The 7,508-nt window shown below is 40.5% G+C and overlaps 1 pseudogene; it reads right to left on the bottom strand.

The window, feature by feature from the left end:
* Positions 1–6,749: 6,749 nt before the first annotated feature.
* Positions 6,750–7,259, bottom strand: LOC147531918 (secreted RxLR effector protein 161 pseudogene; annotated as a pseudogene).
* Positions 7,260–7,508: the final 249 nt, after the last annotated feature.

Raw genomic sequence — 7,508 nt, 5'->3', positions numbered from 1 at the left:
AATGATGGTAAAAGAAAAAAAGGTAGAGAATACCTGATAACGATGAAGAGATTAGAGTTAGAGAAAGACTTCCAGAGAGCGAGAGAGTTAGAGTGTGGGTTTTAAACATAGTGACAGTTAGTAATGTCTCTACAAAATTTCAAATCTTTCTTCTTCTTTAGGAAAACAAATAAAGAGTCATGCCCTGATTTCTATAGAAATTTGTGTTTGTTCAAAATTCAACCCTAAATCAAACTGATCAGTTTTCCTTTTCTGATTAGTAGTCAGTTAGATCTCACCCAATTCTCTAAACTTCTAACAAAATAATGGTGTGGTCCTGAAGAGAAACAGAGTTGTCCAGTAGCGTGGCCGAAAATTTGGAGGCCTGGGACGAAATTTTAATCGTGGACACTTTATACTATAATTGAGAAATGAAAAATATCTTAACAAAACAACAAGAGATTACATCTAATGGGATTAAAATCATATAAAGTAAGTATTTTAACACAAAATTACCATTTACGTGAGTAAGAGAGCGAAACAAATTACACACATGACATATAACACATGACACATAATAGATTAACACATGACACATAATACATTAACACGTGATACATCATAACACATTACAATGGACAATTAATGTCAAATATTAAAAATGATTGACCCAAGTTAAAAGACGTTTGAGTGTAAGAGTCTTGAAGAGAATAAGAGAGATGAAGTACAATAGTACCTATTGCATTAAAGAAAGAGAACAAAGTTAGAGAGAGAAATCAATACTACAATGGTACTATATATTCCCTTTTTGTTACTCAGTAAAACTTTTTTAGTTATAACCATTGACCAACAGAAAGTATTTGAGGACCTGGGTAAAATGGGGGCCCAATGCCACCGCACCTTACGCACCCCTTTACCCATGCCCCTGAGCCTCAAAGGTTGATATTTGAACACAACTCATTAATCTTGTTCGCCTTGTATTAATTTTGTCCTACTCACCTTGCATTCATTTTGTCCTAGTCAGCAATAACCCATCCTATTTTGTTATATAGATGTTGTAAATATTGTTGTAAATATTGTTGTAAATATTGTGAGGGTAAGAAATCGCGGTTCAGGAAGTCAAGAGGGTCGGGTCGTTGACCGGAAATCAAATCTTCACCTGTTAATATCTTTATGGGCATCGACGGCGTCTTTGGGCTTAGCCTATGACAAGAGACAAAACACATGTGACCGAAAGATCCTTGGGATATCGGGATGGTGCCGGCCTAAGGGGGCTTCAACGGTCAAGTCAGTAAACTTGACAAATATTGAATAAGAATAATGAACTAGAGTTTGACCTATCGAGTTAAATATGTTATCTGAGCAAGACAACTGGTGGGAGAAAAGGTGATACAACCGGGTGTGTGCTTGCGTAATTCTCTAGTCATCGAGTGAAATAAAGTTCTTGTACCCTTTGGTCGTTGAAAGTGAGAAAGGTCAGTCGTCCTCCTTGATAAAGTAGTTGCCAGGAGAGAGAAAGACCACTCGTCTTCCTTGATCAGGTGATCGACTGGAGAGAGAAAGATCAATCGCCTTCCTTTATCAAGTGTTCATTTGGAGAGATGATGATAGTAGCAGGCGTTGGTTGTCTGCCAGAGGTTTGGACGATCGATGTAAGAGATAGAATAGGCTAGTTGATTGTGGGTGAATTGGATGTCGGGTAATGTTATCCCTCATTCCATGTCTTAGTCGATCATCCTATGATCCTTATATAGTGTTTCGTGGTCAACTGTCTTTCTTGGTCAATTGTCACCTGGTGGTGGGATGTTGTCTTGAATATGGTAACGCTTGGACATGAATGCGGATACCGTAACTCCCATCTAACAGATATGTTGATGATATCCTTGGCCAACTGTTATCTTGAGTAACAGTAACTCCTCAATGGGTATATGCTTAGGAAATAACAACCAACCATTTTGTGCAGAGTTGACCTGCTCATTCAGGGCGGATGCACATGTATTTTATTGTTATTTTAGGTGTTTGGAGACGAACAGGTCAGGCCCATTTGTTATTTGGTTCATGGGCTTGGCCCTTCTGTGACCTCATTAATCGTGGATTTCTATGGGCGCTCTTGATGACAGATTTTGGCCCATACAATTTGTCCTCCACTCTCTAAGTCTACGGAGTGCGGGGGCTTGAAGAGTAGTTCTTCGGCGCTGTAGAAACCGACTCGAAGTTCGATTCCACTATATTTTCAACCCGACACGTGTCCCATGGGGATGCGGTGGCGAGAAGTGTCGCATTTGTGAGTAAAAAATGCTTATTGGAGATCGGGTAGACCATGTCAGGGTTATTTGACGCTTTTGTAGAAATTCTCGAATATTTTCGCGTCTCCTAGCGTGAATCGTAGAACGAAAGTATGAGACATCACTATGAGGTTTCAAAAATAAAAAGTGTGAGCCCCATGAAAAAAGAATATGGCCAAAATGTTCTATAGAAAATATTTGACCAAAATACAATAAGTTGGCTGGCCCAGAAAAGTCGGGATTGAAGGTTGGAGACTAGTCGCGGGCACGGATCAACACAGCTTGGGAGAGGTAGGCGATTGACCAAGGTAAGTGTGGGCTGACCTCGGGTCAACTATGTGGTCAACATGCGTTGACCAGGGTCAAGCACGCTAAAGTGACCAGATTTTTTTTACCAGAACTTGGTGACAATGCCTTCTAGGGTTACTGACTTAGTTTTGTGTGTTTACCCGAGGTCAAATGCATTGACTGGGTCAGCATGCATTGACCCGAGGTCTGACTTTAACTCCCACCAGTTTTTCTATTCTTTTCTTGCCATCTATTAATCACTTTTGACTTTCCCTTTCTCTTGGTTGCTCCTCAGTTAATGAGTAGGTGAATTCCTTTATTATCTTGGTGTTGTAGGAAACCATTAGTCTTAGGAAGGTTACCTTTCATTGGGTCTACAACATTGTCTGCACAAGAGACAACTCCATTAATTCTACCTTGCGTAGTTGGATATGGTTGTCCAGATTTACTCTTCCCCTTCCTATAAGAAGGAAGGCTTTCCATTCTTCTCTCCTCAAGGACTCTTAGATGTAGTGGTGTTGGAAGGAGAGGGAAGACATGTGAAAATAATTTTTACGAGATCATTACAATCTCCTTCAATCACCAGGTGAGTTTCTTTCATCGTTAGACGCTAGATTTCGAATGTTGTGATCATCCTCTTTTGACAACCTCAATTCCTTTCTCAGCAGTTGATTTACATCGTTGTAGGGAGAAGAAATTATTCTCTCACCTTCTTTAAGCTTAATTTACGCTTGATACTTTTCGGTGTTATATTTGAGCCAAAAGAAGAATTCTCCATTACTTGTAACTGGGTCTTCTGGTTCCAAGCCTAGGACAGGCTTAGGAGAGAATCCCCCTTCTAAGTTAAAGGAGGTTGACGTAGTTACCATTCGACATTTATACAACATTCCTGACTTGGTAGAAATTCGTTTGCCCAATCCTGACGAGCTTGTCCCTAATACATCCGCCCTTTGGGTAGCTTTTTATGAACTCCCATTTCATATTGGGTTTCATTTTCCTGCCCCAGATATTGTGCATGGTTACTTATCTTATTACCGAATAGCTCCGGCCTAATTGATGCCAAATGTGCATGTGGAGAACTTTTATGGCGTTAGAGGTGTTGTGTCATCTTGAGAAAATTAATTTGATACTGCCAGATGTCGCCCAATATTACGTCTTAAAGGAGCACGACCACGAGGAGGGTATGTTTGGTTATGATACCCTCTTGCTAGTGTTGTATGCGGATTACTTTGACATCCAATGTCAAACACTAGCAATTCCCAAGATCATCATGCATAAGCTAATGAGAGAGTTAGAGATTACCTTCATAGCTAGTTTTTCCTCGAACTTTTCCAATCGCATGCAAAGACCAAGAGCTTCAAGTGTAGCTCCTCTACTCGAGACACCGAATGGTGTACTTGATCTCCCACCTTGTATATTAGCTAGATAACAATGGTGGTTTGATTACAAGAAGAACTTCTTCTTTCTTTGACTAGTTGATAGCTTTCGGGAATTAGCTCACTTTCTCCTCTCTACTTGGTGTTCTAGAGTAAGAAAACTCTAACAGAAACTCCACAACCTTATTCACTGACCTAAGGGTCATTATATAGAACCCTAGTAAGAGTCTCACTCTTTGGAAGTTCCATAAAGACCCCTTTTGAATAAAGTTGAAGGAAATCGTCAAAAATAGAAACTAGGTTCTATCTTTTGATTCCCTGAATTGTGGACGTCCATATCACCCCAAAATTGGCATATTTTTCCTTCCCTATTCGAGGAACCGTCCCACCAAATTTCAGCCCAATCCGATCCCTAAAAGTGCTTCAATCGCTTTCGTGCCAAAACCCCTTTTTCGGCCCTTTTTGTGCTATCATTGCCCAAACTTCTTTTAGGCCTATGAGACATATTTATAGGACTATCCCATGTTAATATATCTCATTCCCACTAGTCATATCATCCGATCAAGTACCCATTCTTATGTGTAACTTGATATAGGATCCGGTCGAAGTTAGACGCGAATAACTTCGTAATTCGACGATTGTAGTTGGTTTCTAGCTAAACATTACGATCCCTAAATCAACCGGACTTCATGATCTTCTTCACCAATTGTCCTATCCGACAAATTGCTTGCATTGCATCCTTGGTCGTAGGACATCTCCTTGCAAAGGATATTCTCTTCAGACTCCCATTTGTACTTAGAATAAGTGCAATGCTCGATTCCCGTGTCGATTCGTATCCCATCTGATACGTTATTGTATTGTTATGGGTATATCTAATACACTATCTAGTGTTCTAAGCGGAATCTCAACATCTAATATATTAACACTAGTTTCCGGGATCGTTGTATACATGAACTAAACAATGAACTAGAATAGGGATAAATACCTTTTCGCGTTTTTCCCTCGAATCATTCCAATTCGCGTGTGAAGATCGAGAGCTCCAATTTTCGCTCCTCTACTTGAGATATCGAGATGGTTAACTTGATATCCCTTCATTAATGTCTGCTAGGACTTCAATGGAAGGTTGAGAATAACCTTTCTTCTTGACTAGATTCTAGAGAAAATTCACTTTTCTCTTTCTTGCTTTTTCTCTCTTAAAAAGCTCTCACAAACCTATGAGTTTTGTCTCTTGACTTGTGTATAGAATTATGTCTAAGGAGGTCTATTTATAGGGATCATAGAGAAGGTATTTGACCCAAACTAGGATTCCTAAAATATCTCCTTCAAGACATATCTAATAGTATCCCATATGAAACCCTAAAAGGGGTTTATGTGTGGCCGGCCACATAAAGCCTTTATGAGCTTTATGGCCGGCCCACTTAGGGGTTCCAACCTTCCATGTGCTGGCCGGCCCCTCCCTAAGGGCAGCCATCACATGGCCGGCCCCTTTATGGGCACCCCCGGGCTCCCTTTGTAGCTCGGGGTTATGTACACTTGTCCGGACTCCTCCGAACTCTATTTGGCCTCAAATAATGGATCCAATCCACTTATTTGCCACTATTTATCTAGTCAACTATCTCCGATCAAGTTACCACTCTTATGTGTAACCCGTTGTAGGATCCGGTCTATGTTAGCTGCGAACCACCGAATTGATTCGACGATCGTAGTTGGCTTCTAGCAAAGCACTACGATCGTAATTGGACCGGACTGGATGATCTTCATCTTTATCCTAACTGAAAAATTGATCGCATTGTCATCTTGGTCGAAGGACACTCCTTCGGAAGGACATCTCCTTTAGGTCGAACGGATATATCCTTCAGTCTCCCACTTGTCCTTAGAACAAGTGCAATACTCGGTTCCCATGTCACTTCGTATCTCATCTGATACGTCATATCTTTTTTCAGACTTTCTTGATCTGGAGAACAACTGCCAAGCTAATGATTAACTTTTAATCCATTAGAGTACGACCGTACATTTTCAGTTGCTTCTCCTCAAGTGGCCCGGAGATACTTTTTCCTAACCTAGTTAGGAGGACATAATCCACTCTTGTACTCCCACTTAACTTCATATCTATCTTGTCTCCCCCAGCGATCCGCCTTGATAACCCCCTTTTACGGCGCGGCGTTTGACGGTGCCAAAGAAGATGAGTGGAGTACTCATGTTTAAGGAATCTCTCAAATCTTGCCTATGAGTGTTCATGACGTTTTTCAACTCCTTCAAGAACTCTCATGTTTGGGTTAATCCAGTGTATATTCCCCAATCATACACCCATGTAATTGACTTGAATATTATATTCCCATGGCCCATGAAACAGCGCCATCAGTCAATCTCACATGTTAGTCGTCTTGAGTCATTGTTGGCCATGCAATGACCTAGACTAGGGATTCAATAATGAATCTTTTCCAAGTTAACTTAGTAAGGTTTCATTTATCAGATCACGCATCTGATAAACCTACTTGGTAAATATTTCATTATTTTTGGACTGTCAATTAAATACTAAACCAATATTTAATGACGAAATAATTAAGTTTTATTTCTTTTATTGAATGTAGCTAATCAAATTACATAAAACTCCTTTTATTAATTTAATTACAAACTTAAAGCCATTCTGTGATGTGCTTTATCCCCATCCCCTTTGTATGACTCTCATGTTCGGGTCGGGGTAGTGGTTTAGTTAACGGATCGGCTATGTTGTCATCCGTATGGACTTTGCAAATCACCACATCCTTCCGCTCAATGATCTCTCTTATCAAGTGGTATTTCCTTTGGATATGTTTGGATTCTAGTGTGCTCTTGGTTCCTTGGCTTGGGCGATTGCTCCATTGTTGTCATAATACAGAGTAATTCCCTTCTCGATGCTAGGAACGACACCAAGTCCGGAGATAAACTTCTTCATCCAAACTCCTTCCTTCGCTGCTTCCGAAGCAGCCAAGTATTCTGCTTTTGTGGTAGAATCCGCTACAGTAGTCTGTTTTGAGCTTTTCCAGCATACTGCTCCTCCATTCAGACAAAAAACATATCACGATTGTGATCGCTAATCATCTCTATCTGTTTGGAAGCTCGCGTCCACATAGCCTTCCACGATTAGTTCTTCTTTCCCGCCACACACCAACAAATGATCCTTTGTCCTTCTCAAGTACTTCAGGATATTTTTGGCTGCGGCCCAGTGATCTTCACCTGGGTTAGATTGGTAACGGCTACACATGCTCAAAGCATATGAGACGTCTGGGCGAGTGCAGGTCATGGCATACATGATGGATCCTATCGCCGAAGCATAGGGTACCTTCTGCATGTTTGCTAGCTCACGTGGGTCACTAGGACTTTGGGTCTTGCTTAGCATTGTGTCATGCGCCATGGGCATGACTCCTCTCTTAGAGGTTTCCATTTTGAATCTCTTAAGAATCTTATCTATATAAGTTTCTTGACTGAGTCCAATCATCTTCTTCGATCTATCTCTATAATATGTATTCTGCATTTCTAAGGTCTTTCATTGAAAAACATTTCCTAAGCCATTCTTTCACAGAATTAAGCATTGGAATGT

The sequence above is a fragment of the Eschscholzia californica genome, unplaced genomic scaffold (genome assembly GCF_041429995.1).
Source record: "Eschscholzia californica isolate CP2 unplaced genomic scaffold, dmEscCali1.0.p SCAF_6, whole genome shotgun sequence".
NCBI classification, from domain to species: domain Eukaryota; kingdom Viridiplantae; phylum Streptophyta; class Magnoliopsida; order Ranunculales; family Papaveraceae; genus Eschscholzia; species Eschscholzia californica.
This window is presented reverse-complemented; position numbering and strand designations above follow the sequence as displayed.